The following is a 15,527-nucleotide window of genomic DNA, read 5'->3' as shown; positions in this document are numbered from 1 at the left end:
CCAAACATAATATTGAGGGGAAGAGGCCAGACACAAAAGAGATTGCATTTATATAATAGTTCACAACCAGGCAAAACTAATCCCTGGTATTAGAAGTCAAGGCAGTGGTTGCCTCGATTGGGTAGTGATTGAATAGGGGCTTAAGAAGGGATTCTGGGCGCTGGTGACGTTCTATTTCTATATTTAGGTGTTGGTTAGATTAGGTGAAGGTGTGTGGTCATTTTGTGATAATTCTTTAAGTTATATACTTATGATTTGTGTATTTTTCTTTAAATAAGATACAGTTCAATAAAACTTTTAAAAATTCAGATTCCTGGGCCCTAACATGAATTTACTAAAACTGTAGGTTATAAATTCCTGAGCATGTTCCAGTGTGTAGCAGAGGTTGAGACTCACTGGGACCAGGTGATCCATATCCAGGGGTGTGCTGGAGCCAGCCTCTACTAGCCCACGAAACAATTGTTAAATTTTCAGGACTTTTGCAAGCCTGTTAAAATAGGGTCCGTATTGAAAATTAAGGTAGATAAAGTTTCAATTAAATAAAGTATACTAAAAACAAAGGTACTAACTACTCAGAACTCACCACTTTGTATTTATTTTACTGTTATCTATATTTTGAGGTTATTTATGCAAATTTTATCTGTATGGTGGAAATGCTATATAATGGTGTGCTACTGTACCATCTCTTTCCAATTCCAGCTCAGTCACAATGGTGGCTTCAAATTGGCCATGATGGGAGTATTTATACCAGTGAAATTGGCAACCTCTTCACATCAGGGCTTGCTTTATTGTTCTGTTGATTGTCTTAAGAAAATGATTTTAAAATGTTAATAATGCAGACTAAACTTAAAACTGTAATATGTTTAGCTGTTACATTATGAATAGTACATTTAAGGAAATATCTTTATAGTATTTAAAAGCTGTTATCTGGTTCAGCAAAGAAGTCATTCATATCTTTGATGAATGCGTACAGATCTGACATATGTCTTTGTTATTTCACTTTTATCTTACTCATTAACATAAGGAAAAATATCAGCCAACATTTATATGGGAATTACACTCATCAGCTGTACCACAGGTGAGCTCTCAAAAACCACCGAGTGTTTTGTGAGACCCAATTAGCTAGATGGAGTTCACAACAGAGTATTCTTTATTTTATTATTATTTATAAATTGTATCCTTTGTCAGTAACATGTATAATCAACTTATGTATGCACATAAAGGCGTTCCTTTTTCCCCCAGAGTGCTGGTTGATTTACCAGCATATCCCTTTCAAGTTGAAGATTCCATGACTCTCTATTATAATTTAAGAAAGAAGCAAACAAAATAAGATGGGAGCCTTACAGCCTCCAGGGCATGAGTTTCGGCATAAAATAAAGTAATGACTATCCTTTAGAGAGTACAGTATATTCCACTACTCAAAATGTGGTCCTCGGACCAGTAGCACTGGCATCAGTGAGGAGCCCCTGGGAAACGCATCATCTCAGGTCTCATCCTAGAACTTCTGAATCAGAATCTGCTTTTTATAGAGATGCCCAGGTGATGTGTATGTACATTAAAGTTTGAGAAGCACTGCTTTAAAAATAAACTTCTTAGTATGAACTGAAACTTATATAACCGATTTGAGACTGGTTAACAATCTAGCAGTTGGAGCTCTGTAAGCATCTCGCACCAGTTGAGCCATAGCCCTGGGGAAAACAACTAGTTGCTACACCTAAGCCCGAAGAAAAGGACATACATCTTGCCATTTGTCACATCTGTCAAATACTGAAAAGGGAAACTGAGCCACTAGGAAAATAAAGGCTATTCTAGGCCACTTGGATTATTAAGGTCAAAAAGGGGGGAAAAGTAGAAGTAAGAAAATAATTGTATCAGTAGCTTTCCTGCATGTATATGATGAATAGGACACATTGCCAAAGGCTTGGTTCCTAAAACCCAAAGCAGGGCAGCAAGTGCCACACGACAAAGTGTGGTAGCTGGAGAGAGGAGTGTGATGAAACACTTCCCAGAGATGTAATTTAGGCCAGGGTAGCTATCAAATGCTGAGGGTGAAAGGGGGAAATTGTAGTGCTTATGTTTTTCCCAATCAATAAAGCAGTCAGCAACCCAGGGCAAAGAGAAAAGACAGGGCCAATGCACAGGAAAGATTCAATACTAGAGTTAATTGAAGTGATGGGAGGAAACTCTCACATGTTTTGAAATTGAAAGCAAAAATGTTTTACTGGCAACACTATTCTCTGGAAATATTTCTTAGTTATTTGGCTGAAAACATAGTGGATGCTTTGAGATGCAAAGGTCTATGTGGAAAACACGTTAGATACTTAAACTGTGTCTGGAAGGAAATGAGAGCCACAAGTCTCCAAGAGGAGCTTGGTATTAGTCTGAGGCAGAAGCTGAAGCAATAAAATAATTCAAGTAAACCCTGGCAACCCTAGAGCATGAAGAAGACAAATGTAATTGTACCCAGGCGTGCCCACGCCACTGGTACTCAGAGACGCACGCCACTGGTACTGAGACATGACCGGGCCCATTTTCACCCAAGAAAAAAGGTCACTGTCATCATCCCTTGCAATATCAGACTTCAAATGACTGAAGAACATTTAGCAGCAAAATGACATGAATGCCCTTATGTGTTATAACATTTTCCCTTAAGATACTTCAGCAAGGCTAGGAAGAGAACTCACTCTTATTGAGCACCTACTATCTGTTTTACATGTGTGATTTCATAGCATCCTCATAATCCTCTGACAGAGGTGATACTGTTAGCATTTTACAGATGAGCAAAATAAGGTTCAAAGAAGTATGTCACCTGCATCACATAGTTAATAAAAAGCCAGAACTCCGGGCTTTCCTGGTGGCGCAGTGGTTGGGAGTCCGCCTGCCGATGCAGGGGACACAGGTTCGTGCCCTGGTCTGGGAAGATCCCACATGCCGCATAGCGGCTGGGCCCGTGAGCCATGGCCGCTGAGCCTGCACGTCCAGAGCCTGTGCTCCGCAACGGGAGAGGCCATAACAGTGAGAGGCCCACGTACCGCAAAAAAAAAAAAAAAAAAAAAAAAAAAAAGCCAGAACTCCACAGACAAAATTAAAAAGCTCCATACTTGATGAAAACAGGTATCTCAACAAAGACAGCTGGGAAGGGATCAGTATGGAGCTGTTATGTTTGGAATACGAGGCAAGACTGGTCTATATTGGTGTCAGTGAAGAGAAGCGAGGCTTCTCCTAATACTCACCTTATCTCTACATTGCTGGAACCCTCTTATCACCCATTTCTGGATGTATATTAGGTTTCAGATGTATTTCAAACTTGGTAGCTGTAATTTGGGCTAAGTTGGAGGCTTCAGAAGACTTGGCACGTTTCAGGCAGTGTTATGTAATAGAACTGAGCCCTGGGCTGGGCCTTGGAAACCTGGGTTCAGTTCCAGCTGTGCCACTTATGAACTGTAAGAGTGGTGAGTTACGTTGCTTCTCTGGGTGGCAGATTTTTTTCACCTACATGAGGTTGGATTAAGTTTCCTTAAGAACCTTTCTGGGTCCATGATTCAACCCTCCATGACTCAACTGCTTACAATGGTGATTTCCATCAAAATATATTAGAAATGACCTGAAGAGTTAACAAGTCTGTCCAGACAAGACTGCTGTGTGGTTCAAGTTACCAAATATGAAACAAAAAAAAAAACAACAACAATAAAAATGCCAAAATTCAAAAAGCCCTACAAGAATAATTACTTAACTCCGGTACTCTACCATCTGCAAGAATAACCTGGAATGTAATGTTTTTAAAGTTTTTTTTTCTCCCAGTATATATTTAAAACAAATATATATTCAAGTTCTTAGACAGATCTGGGTACAAATCCAAGCTCTACCTCCGATTAGTTCTCTGACTTAACATATCTGAGTTTCCCTTAGGCTTCTGTAAAATTGGAATTAATGATGAATATTAGCTGTAATGCAGTAAAGTGTGTGGCATCTAGTAGGAGCATAATAATTACTGGTTATTGTTATTCCTGTGGTCATTAGGGGTCTGGACTACCACTGGGTAACAATTCAAAGGAAATTTCTCCACGGAGGGATGGAGCTTGAGACTGTACCTCATGAGTGCCGGGAACTTGCCATTAATCTGTGTCTATGCAATAACAAACTCAGGTGCAGAGAGGAGAAATGCAGTCGTGCTTCTCCTGGACCTACTGGCATCTATCTCTTTCTTTCTTTGTAAAACCTTCTAATTCACCCTTAGTGGATAAAACCTCATAAGAGAAATGCTGATGTATTTGACAGGACAGCTGGAAGGAGAGTCTGAAGACAGGAGTGTCCTGGGACATCAGGAAGGAGTGCCTGTCAGACCCACATTTCATTTTAGTGGGTTTTTACCTATTTCCCAGTTTCTGCCCAATGCACACAAAGAACAAAAGATTCTAGGAGGAGGTGACTTTACTTTGTTTATAAGCCCCACCAAAAAAACCCAAACAGTTTTGATGCTGACATATCAATAACCATTCCATACACATCCCATCCGTTTGAGTGACTGCTTCTTGCCCTGCCTGCCAAAGCTCTCCCTTTCCCCATCCCCTCGCCCAGCACTCAAACACTCTCCCACCCCGTCCCCCTTTCTACATACACCACACTTTTTGTGACTTATTTTTCCTTCCCTGTCCAAATTTTGTTCTGGTGTTGCCAGGTTGGTGGGAAACCTAGGTGAACAAAAGAAGATGAACCCAAGAACCAGATTCAAATCGCCTGTACTCTTTGAACCCTATCCTTCACAAAATGAGGTGGAACTGCCTGTTTTCTAAAAGGAAGACCAATAGAAAGGTTAAAGAAAAAATTCCTGTCTTCTACAGGTAAATTTCCTGAGCAAAAAACATAGTAAAGTGTCAAATATTTCCAGGCACGTTTTAAGATAAGTCAAGCGTATTAACCAAAGCCTCTGAAGTTCAAATAAACAAACAAATGATTGCTAATTAAATTACTACTAGAGATACCATGCTCATTCTGAAGCTTCTTTTGGTGCTAACATTATATGATTCAGAGTATAATTTTACTCTTTAAGTAATCATATGTTTATAGTTGTTATACGGATAATTTACGACATACCATGGTCATAGCTAAGCAAATATCAGTTGATAATGAGGCCTTCACCTGTAATGGGGTCTTCCCAGTCTAACAGTGCCCTTATGATCTATTTTGTAATGATACACTATATAACAACTTTTACAGGACAAAGGTGTAATAGGATAGCTTATAGCAACCCCTTAAATGCTTAAAAGTATCTCCTAACTAATTAAGCTTTTAGGGTTATTAACTTGAGTTGGGGTTTTTCAGTACATTAAAAAAGATGATATAGTAAAGCTTTCTCTAGTAATTTATTCCCCATCTTATTTTTTATTATCCCTTCATATAATACTCTCTGAGAAGGGTTAACAACTGTTACAAATTCTTCTACAAAAAGTAGGAGGGGAGTATGAAAGGGGGGAAGGAGACCGTTGTCAACCCCAGCAAAAGCTGAGAATGTCCTGCTTAATCTTTAAATACTGGCCATTTTCAGGACTTTAGTTGGTATTTAACTACTAGGTATCCAAATCTGTCTACGTGGCACATATCAGACAAACTGAGGTTTCAGAAGGAATACAGTATGCCAAATTGTAATGCTTTCTCACTGATGCTGTGAAGATTCAGACAGCTCACAATTCTGTTTCAATGCTTCTGAAGCAATAACACCTTGAGTTTGAGATACTGTAATTTAGCAGTTCTAAATGAATGCATGTCTCCCTCTTGGTTTGAAATTCTACATTGTCTTTCTTCAATCTCTCACCCTTTTATTATCTATCCTGACAAAAATGTGCTTGGAAATATTTTTCCATGCATACATAGAATTGCAAAGTAGTCCCACAGGGTGGAAAATGCTGAACTTCTCGTAAATGTACCATTGACCCTCAGTTCAAACTTCTGGCATGTATGATCTTGATTTATTTTCTCACTTTTCCTACATGAATGTTTAATATCTTGTCTTTTAAATCTGTTTGTGAGATCCTTAAAACCAGAGACCCCATGGTAAAAACTTTCTTAAATTTTTGACAGAGCCATGCCAGAAAGTACATATGAATACTTAATATTTTGCTGTTTTACAATACTTAAGAGAATGGAATTTATTCTTTTGTAACAGCTGTGCCACTGAATGTTACTACATAAGCTGTAATTACCAAGTTATCTTAGGCAAGTCGCTTAACCTTTCGTGGTCCCAGTTTCTCTACTGGAGATAAGATTTTTCCAATTAGAGAATTTAGGTTTTGGAGTAAGACAGCACTTGAAAAAAAATATTATTTCTTCCATTTACTAGAGAAGCAGGAATTGAACCTATTACCTAACCTCTCTGAACTTTCAATTCCTCACCTGTCCTTTGGCGACCAAGGGAGTAGTTACACCTAACAGGGATTTTTTGGATGCAGATTGAGAACATAGTAAAAAGAATGTGGCACGTTACCCGAACTTTGGTTCATGCTCAAAAATGTCAAGTATTATTGTATCAATTTTCTTTCAGCTTTAGAGCGCTAAGATTAGCATAGATGTAAAATCTTAATTATCAAGCACCCAAATCCCCAGTATCTTCAGCTATCTGGGCACCACTTGGATCCCCAAAGTGAAAATGAAAAGTCTTATAATGAACAAACTGATTCAATGCCCATTTTAGTACCATTTTGCTCACAGAGTAAATAGAATAATTTTAATAATCATTGAAATTGTGATATTCATAATTGAGTCAATAAAAACATGACAAAGACAAACCATTTTAAGACAGATGACTAAGAAACTTGTTCTGAAATGCATGCTCAGAATTAGACACAGGATGTCAGCAATTTATGGTCATGGGTTTGCACAAAGAACACTGACCTGGCTTGCTGGAAGTGAAGAACAGAACACCTTGCTCACAGCTGGACTTACCTACACAAAAGAGAGAAATACTTTATAAATCCTACTGCTTGCTAGGAGCACATGGGGAGCCACTGACATTTTTAACATACATTGTTTTCCTTTTTTCCCCCCAAAAGGGCAGAATCTGCTTTATTTTTGCCAAGTGTCAGTGTTAAAATGGCATTTCTTGGGGTCATATACATCCTGAAATAGCTAGGTTAACTTTTTGCAGCATTTCTGAAAGTCTGTTTCTGAGCCTTTGGGGATGACACAGAAGAAAGCATTTAACCAAACTCAGGAATAGGAACAAGGAAAACTTTACAGGCATTTTAACAATACGGTAGTCAACGAAGTGGACAAGCTATTCCTCCAAAATAGCACTTTTTGGACCATATTATCATAAGTAAAAGTCCAAATGATTCTGGTTTTTACTATTTGATTACATTTGTATAGTGAATAAGTTATGCTGTTGTGCCAGTGACATCAAACTACCTATGTTTCTATTTCCACCTATTTGATCACACATAGCCCCTACGTACTTAAATTTACGCTCCTCTCAAAACAGCAATCAACTGGGGCAAGCTTAGAGTACTATGATTTCATTGCTTCCGACTGAGTTTTCAAAGTCTTCCACGTTGGGATGAACAAGTTAAATCCCCTTCCCACGAATACGTCCAAATACAATCCAGGCATCCCAGAGGAAACCCAGTTGAAGAATAATTTGCTGCCCACTTCACCTGTGGAGCGATGTGTAGACATTATTTACATTGAAAAGAGCTTGTGTTTCTTTTCTAGCAATCAGTGACCCTCTTGGGCATCTACAAAGTTACCGGAAATGAAATATAATTCCAAATTTCTGAAGAGTGTTTTTAAACAAACTTATCTGTATGTTTAGAAAAGCCTAGCGTCTGCTGCACACACAGCCTATTGGCTATTTATATCTGGTGATAGTGAGAACACAGTTATACAGAGATGCAAACTACTGATAACATACTTCTGCAGCTTAGAGAGGATCCACAATACGGTGTAGAATATGCAGCACTGCCCCGGTTGGTGGTGGGGAGCCCCAAACTAGTGAAACCTCAAGCTGAGCGTCTGCCTGGGGTTCAACAGGGCTGCGTGAACAGCACGGGTTGGGGGAAGTTCAAAGTCAAGGCGACTCCTCTGGTCTTAACTTCCTAGGTCTTCTTAGGTCTGGGTGCCTTTGTGTATATACCGATCTTCGTGCCTTTCCCCGCCCCCAACCCCAGCAAACGTGTGCAGTCAGCTCGAAAGGCACAGCTCGTGTGCTGACGTGCAAAACCAAGTCAGAACCCTGCGCCTGGCGCTCCCCTCTAACTTTCTGGCGTGTCCAAGTCTAAATATTGACACTGCTTCTCAGTTGAGATGTTTGATACTGCAGAGGGTAGAAACGGCAGAGCGAACAGTAGGATCGGGGGGTCCATTTTTACATAGTTGGGCCTTCCTTCCACTTCGTCTTCTGTAGTGGGGGTTGGATTCCCTGTCTGCATATCCCCACCCCCCGTTTTTCTCCCCGAAAGCTGAGCGCGCAGAGACAAGGTAAGGTGTTTTGCCAGCCCCTCATGGCAGCTCCTACTGTTGTCACAGCAACTCACAACAGACTCCATGGACACCGGCTGTTGGTGGGGAGCGCCGAACTCTGGGCTGACCGGTCAGGGGGGTGCAAGCGCCCAAGGGGCTCGGGTATCCCCCTCTGCATTTCCTCCAGCCCCCCACCACCGTCCTTCCAAGGAAAAGAGCCCTCTGGTCTGCGCGGCACCCCGCCCCCCGCGCCGTCCCGGCGCAGCCCGCCTGCTAAGGGTGCCTGTTGTGCATTTTCTCAGCTCCAAGTTAGGGGTGCGGCTGGACGGGCGCTCCTAGGAATCTCTTCTGCTTGCCTCTGATGGCGGGGCTCCCGGCCTCGCGAGACAGGCGAGGGCGGCTCCCAGAGCAGCTCGGTCCCACGACTCTCGCTCGGGACGCTGCGCGCCGCGTGGCGCGCGGCCCGGGGCTCCCACGAGCCACCCGCCGGGGCCGGGGCGGGTGGAGCGGGGCACCGCGGCGGCCGCTCGGAGAAGTTTCACAGCATAGCGCACTCACGACACAGAACCTACCCTGAAGCCGAGCGAGACGCCAGCTCTCTCCGCCTTCAAGGGCTGGGGGAGCGGGGGGCGGGGGGGGCGCTGGCCCCCGCCACTCAGCAGCAGCCACGACTGCGCGCGGTCGCGGGTGTGCGGGGCCCCTGCGCGCGGCGCGCCGCCCGCCGCCCAACTTTGCACAAAGGCAGCATGGCACTGCCTCGCCTCCCGGGCTCGCCCGGCGCCGCGGCCGCTCTTCCCGCTGCGGGGCCGGAGGGGCTCGCCCCTTTCCGCCGCCGCCCCCCAGCCCTCCCCTTTTCCTCCCGCCCCCACCCGGCTCTCAGGCTGGCTGGCCGGCCGGGCGGAACAGAGCGCTCGGCACCCAGCTCCGCCGCCTTGGCGGCCGCCGCTCGCTCCGTGACGTTAGCAGCCTTCGCGGCTATTTATAGCCACACGGTTGGATTTCATTCATGAAACCGGGGCCTGGTGTGTCTGTGCGCTGGGGCGCGGGTTGCAAAGGTGCCTCGGCTTGACGCGGCCCCGGGAGGGCCCGGGCTCGGAGGCAGACTGCCCGGGGCTGACGTGCGCAGTGCCTGGCAGACCCCAGCCCCGCTCGCTAGCGGCCGGGCGGGGAGGGGCAGGACGACCAGCCGCCCCCCCCACCTCCACCCCACCCCGTCCTCTGTCCCCAGCACTCCACCCATTCCCGTACAACTGCTGGCCCTTTGTCCCAGGCTCCGGAAAAGTAAGTTGGGCCACTAACCGGCTGGGCGGCATGGTTTTCTTCCCCCTAGGAGCTGACCGGCCGCGGACTCCGAGGGAGGACATGGGCTTTTGTTTCAAAACCGAGCCCAGCTGCTGACTAAGGGCTGCGTTAGCCCAGCCTCCTCCTCCCCTGGGCGCTGCACGTGTTGGCCGGCTCCCCCTTCTGGGTTACCTTTTTCCTCTGTGATTTGGCTCGTGGGGGGTCCCCGCAGGGGGCGGTAAGGTCACACGGGCTGCCCCCCACCCCCCCGACCCGAGTAAGTAGGCGATTTACAACGGCCTACAAATTGGCTGAGTGAGGAAGTGAAATTGACTTCTGGCGGCTCGTGGGTTGTCAGAATTCTTGGATGCCCGCGACAGTCCATCCTTCCTCGTGAACTCTTTCTTACTCTTCCAGGCTGACTTCGAGCTTTGAGGACAGGACCAGGGGCAGTATTCATGCACGCACGTAAAAGGTACTTATTTAGTGTCTACATACAGTGTGTCAGGTACCCTGTCAAGCTCTAAGGAGGTGACAGCCAACACAACCAACCTGGTGCGGGCCCTCAACGTGCTTTCCATCAGCCTCTTAAAATTACTGCGTTTTAAACCTCCTTATTCCCAGCTTATAAAGTGGCAATTAGGAGATAAAGGTATTGATGTGTCCAGGTACCTTAGGGGCTTGTTCATTTAATAAACCTTCACCAAGGAGGCTGTCTGTGTACTAAGGGCTGGGGATACAAAGATGGCAACAGTGTGTCCTTAGTCCTCAAGGAGTTCTCAGCTAATGGGTTCCTGAAGGTTTGCAGGGCTGGGAAAGAGGGACCCACATTCTATTGCAAAGGCTGTCTCTTTGTGTTATCCCTCAAGAACAGAACATTAGAAAAAAAATTATACATGCAAACATACCCCTCTGTCCCTCAGTTTCTTCCAAGAAACCATCTTCAGATTCCCAGATGGAATACGTGTTCTCCCTTCCTAGGCTCCCCAGATGAGTTTTACTGCACTGGGTATTCCTTCTCTTCCTCACTAGTTTATACTCCCTTTGGGGACCAAGTCTTGCCTGGTGCTCTTTGAATTTCCCAGAGACCCCAGAATATAGTGAAATTCAGTGTTTTGACAAGGAAGGTTATTAAGGGCAACCTGCTTTGTTTAAGCCATCCTCACTGAACTGTCTGTTGCGAATGGAATTATTAGTCTCTAATCTTTGATACCCAGAGGAGAGGATAATGAAAAGTCAAGTATGGGCATCTACTCTGAGAACTTCAACACAGATACATGAGGGGGTGATCATTTACTTGGCACAAAACAGACTTTGCTTAGTCTATTTAAAAGTGACTCCAATTTGAAAGGTTTAATCAATATATTATACATTTTTTTCAGGAACACATTTCTTTCTTGGGAAAAGTTAATTAACCCTATTCACTCCTAGCAATCAGTTCTTTTTTTATTGCAAGCCATTTCTCTTCAAACTGCCCAGAGGGGCTAAGAAATAGTGTAAAACCTCAAAAGAAATAGGAATCAACATGTATTATGGCCTTCACATGTGGCAGGCAATGGGTTAGGCTAGGAGATTTCAAACACATTGTCTCAATTAAGCCTCACAACAGCGGATGAGGTAGATGCCATTGTTAACATAACCATTTTATAGATGAGGAAACTGAGGCACACAGAGGCAGTTTCCTGAGATTTTGACAGTTGCATTTGCACCTGGGTCAGCCTCTGCTAAGGCCTTATTTTACCACTAATTGGCTTTTTGACATCCTGCCTCTTCTCAATTTCTTTTATATCCTCAGTTATAAATTAAAAAGAATTAAATGGCTTGTTTAAGCAGCAGGTAGGTGGTAGGACCAGAAGGACACCTATACAAAGACCCCAGTTGGTACGCAACTGTTCAGACGTTGCCCTCCACCCCTAGGGGGCACCGATGCTCAGATAGGCCTTCCAAAGGATGCTTCTTCTTCTCCAGGGGCAAAGAATTAACAATCATTATGGAATTACCCAGTTGGATGCCTACATCTGAGGGAAAATGACCAGAAGAATGTCCAGGAAAATAAATCGGTGTAAACAATAATTCAGGCGTGGCAGAGGAAAGGTCATGGTTTAAGGAAGTCCTTCCCAACTAGGGCAGTGATCTGAGAAAGAGGTTGCCACAATGGTGCTATGTAGCCCCCAAATTTTACACATAAAACTCAGGATTCTAGAAGAGTTGGACAAAATGAGTACAGACTATATTTTGCCAACAGGAAAGGAAAAGAACAATAGCAAATAATCCTCTGAAGCACTGCCATGAATCTTGTTATTGCCCTGTTCTTGTTATTACCACAAAATAATCCACATGTGTGTACTAAAATTGTGGCTTGCTAATAAAATCAATACCATTCATTTTTAATAAATATAAAAATTGGTGGGACTTCCCTGGTGGTGCAGCCATTAAGAATCCTCCTGCCAGTGCAGGGGACACGGGTTCAAGCCCTGGTACAGGAAGATCCCACATGCCACGGAGCAACTAAGCCCGTGCGCCACAACTACAGAGCCTGCACTTTAGATCCCGTGAGCCACAACTACTGAGCCCACGAGCTGCAACAACTGAGGCCCGTGCACCACAACTACTGACCCCAGGGCTGCAACTACTGAAGCCACACACCTACAGCCTGCGCTCCACAACAAGAGAAACCACCGCAATGAGAAGCCTGTGCACCGTAACGAAGAGTAGCCCCCGCTTGCTGCAACTAGAGAAAGCCTGAGCGCAGCAACAAAGACCCAATGCAGCCAAAAATAAAAGAAAAATTTGGTACTTAAGCTTAATTAAACCAACACTGTATATTTAAACACTCAGGATTTTACTGCACAAAAGTGGTGTAAAAACTTTTGACTACCTTTTATGGTAATTATTTACCGAAGTCACAGGATTAAAAAAAATTCTCACAATCAAGATACAGAACAGTTTCATCATCATAAAATAACTCCTTCATGCTAAATCTTGGTATTTGCATCCCCCCACCAACCATTAATCTTTTCTCCATCTCTAGAATTTTGACATTTTGAGGCTTAATTTAATAACAGCATACAGGGCTTCCCTGGTGGCGCAGTGGTTGAGAGTCCACCTGCCGATGCAGGGGACACGGGTTCGTGCCCCGGTCCGGGAAGATCCCACATGCTGCAGAGTGGCTGGGCCCGTGAGCCATGGCCACTGAGCCTGCGCGTCCGGAGCCTGTGCTCCGCAACGGGAGAGGCCACAACGGTAAGAGGCCCGTGTAATGGAAAAAAAAAAAAAAAAAAAAAAAAAAAAAAGTAAGAGCATACAGTATGTAATGTTTTGAGATTGAATGAAAAATTTTTTTTACTAGGCAGAATGCTCTTGAGGTTCATCCAGGGTGTTGCATATATCAGTAGTTCATTTCTTTTTATTGCTAAGTAAATTTCTATTGGATGGATATACCAGAATTTGTTCATCCATTTTCCCATTGAGGGACTTTTGAGTGGCTTCCAGTATTTTGCCATTAAGAATAATACTTCTGGGGCTTCCCTGGTGGCGCAGTGGTTGAGGGTCCGCCTGCCGATGCGGGGGACACGGGTTCGTGCCCCGGTCCAGGAAGATCCCGCATGTCGTGGAGCGGCTGGGCCCATGAGCCATGGCCGCTGGGCCTGGGCGTCCGGAGCCTGTGCTCCGCAATGGGAGAGGCCACAACAGTGAGAGGCCCGCAAAAAAAAAAAAAAAAAAAAAAAAAAAAAAAAAAAAAAAGAATAATACTTCTGTAAACATTGCATTGTAGGTATTTGTGTGAACTTAAGTGTTTTATTTCTTTGGGATGAATGCCCAAGAATGCCATTGCTGGGTCATATGCTAAGAAACTGTCAAACTATGTTCCAGAGTGCCTGTACTATTTTACATTCCCACCAGTAATGTATGAGAAATCTAGTTTCTCCAAGTCCTCACCAGTATTTGGTATTATCAGTATTAAAAAATATTTGTTTTCAATTGTTCAATAGCTTTGTAGGGACAAGTCATTGTGGTTCTAATCTGGGTTTCCCTAATGACTAATGATGTTGAACATCTCATGTCCCATGTCTCTTTTTGCTGAAATATCTGTTCATCTCTCTGGCATACTTTGTAATTGGATTTTTTTAACTACTGAGTTTTGAGATGTTTTTTTTCCTTCAAAAGTATATCCTGGAGCAGAAGCAAGAAGAACTACAATCCTGCAGCCTGTGGAACAAAAACCACATTCACAGAAAGATAGACAAGATGAAAAGGCAGAGGGCTATGTACCAGATGAAGGAACAAGATAAAACCCCAGAAAAACAACTACATGAAGTGGAGATAGGCAACCTTCCAGAAAAAGAATTCAGAATAATGACAGTGAAGATGATCCAGGACCTTGGAAAAAGAATGGAGGCAAAGATGGAGAAGATGCAAGAAATGTCTAACAAAGATCTAGAAGAATTAAAGAACAAACAAACAGAGATGAACAATACAATAACTGAAATGAAAAATATGCTAGAAGGAATCAATAGCAGAATAACTGAGGCAAAAGAACGGATAAGTGACCTGGAAGACAGAATGGTGGAATTCACTGCTGTGGAGCAGAATAAAGAAAAAAGAATGAAAAGAAATGAAGACAGCTTAAGAGACCTCTGGGACAACATTAAATGCAACAACATTCACATTATAGGGGTCCCAGAAGGAGAAGAAAGAGAGGGAAAGGACCCAAGAAAATATTTGAAGAGATTATAGTCAAAAACTTCCCTAACATGGGAAAGGAAATAGTCACCCAAGTCCAGGAAGCGCAGAGAGTCCCATACAGAATAAACCCAGGGGGAAACACACCAAGACACATAGTAATCAAATTGGCAAACATTACAGACAAAGAAAAATTATGGAAAGCAGCAAGGGAAAAATGACAAATAACATACAAGGGAACTCCCATAATGTTAACAGCTGATTTCTCAGCAGAAACTCTACCAGCCAGAAGGGAGTGGCATGATATATTTAAAGTGATGAAAGAGAAGAACCTACAACCAAGATTACTCTACCCAGCAAGGATCTCATTCAGATTTGATGGAGAAATCAAAAGTTTTACCGACAAGCAACAGCTAAGAGAATTCAGCACCACCAAACCAGCTCTACAACAAATGCTAAAGGAACTTCTCTAATTGGGAAACACAAGAGAAGAAAAGGACCTAGAAAAACAAACCCAAAACAATTAAGAAAATGGTCACAGGAACATACATATCGATAATTACCTTAATTACCTTAAATGCTCCAATCAAAAGACACAGGCTTGCTGAATGGATACAAAAGCAAGACCCATATATATACTGTTTACAAGAGACCCACTTCAGACCTAGGGACACATACAGACTGAAAGTGAGGGGATGGAAAAAGATATTCCAAGATTTCCAAATGGAAATCAAAAGAAAGCTGGAGTAGCTATACTCATATCAGATAAAATAGACTTTAAAATAAAGAATGGTGCATGAGACAAGGAAGGACACTACGTAATGACCAGGGGATCAATCCAAGAAGAAGATATAACAATTATAAATATATATGCACCCAACATAGGAGCACCTCAATACATAAGGCAACTATGAACAGCTATAAAAGAGGAAATCGACAGTAACACAATAATAATAGGGGACTTGAACACCTCATTTACCCCAATGACAGATCATCCAAACAGAAAATTAATAAGGAAACACAAGCTTTAAATGACACAATGGACCAGATCGATTTAATTGATATTTATAGGACATTCCATCCAAAAACAGAAGATTACACTTTCTTCTCAA

At 43.3% G+C, this 15,527-nt stretch overlaps 1 protein-coding gene across 12 annotated transcripts in view; it reads right to left on the bottom strand.

Moving 5' to 3' along the window:
- Positions 1-15,527, bottom strand: part of RHOBTB1 (Rho related BTB domain containing 1) — a 119,449-nt gene that overhangs the window by 61,286 nt on the left and 42,636 nt on the right. For 3 of the 12 annotated variants that reach the window (XR_010838964.1, XM_067025551.1, XM_059055034.2), the window contains exons 1-2: positions 9,024-9,268; positions 6,889-6,939 (exon numbers count right to left, since the gene is read on the bottom strand). The gene's annotated coding sequence lies outside the window, so the exon portion shown is untranslated. Of the gene's footprint in view, positions 1-6,888; positions 6,940-7,903; positions 9,269-9,750; positions 9,850-15,527 lie in introns of those variants that run through there. The other 9 variants (XM_067025548.1, XM_067025554.1, XR_010838965.1 and 6 more) reach the window with 8 other exon arrangements.

This window comes from Kogia breviceps, chromosome 2, assembly GCF_026419965.1.
Source record: "Kogia breviceps isolate mKogBre1 chromosome 2, mKogBre1 haplotype 1, whole genome shotgun sequence".
Taxonomy (NCBI): Eukaryota; Metazoa; Chordata; class Mammalia; order Artiodactyla; family Physeteridae; genus Kogia; species Kogia breviceps.
Note: the sequence above shows the minus strand (reverse complement) of the source record. Positions and strands in the feature narration are given on the sequence as shown.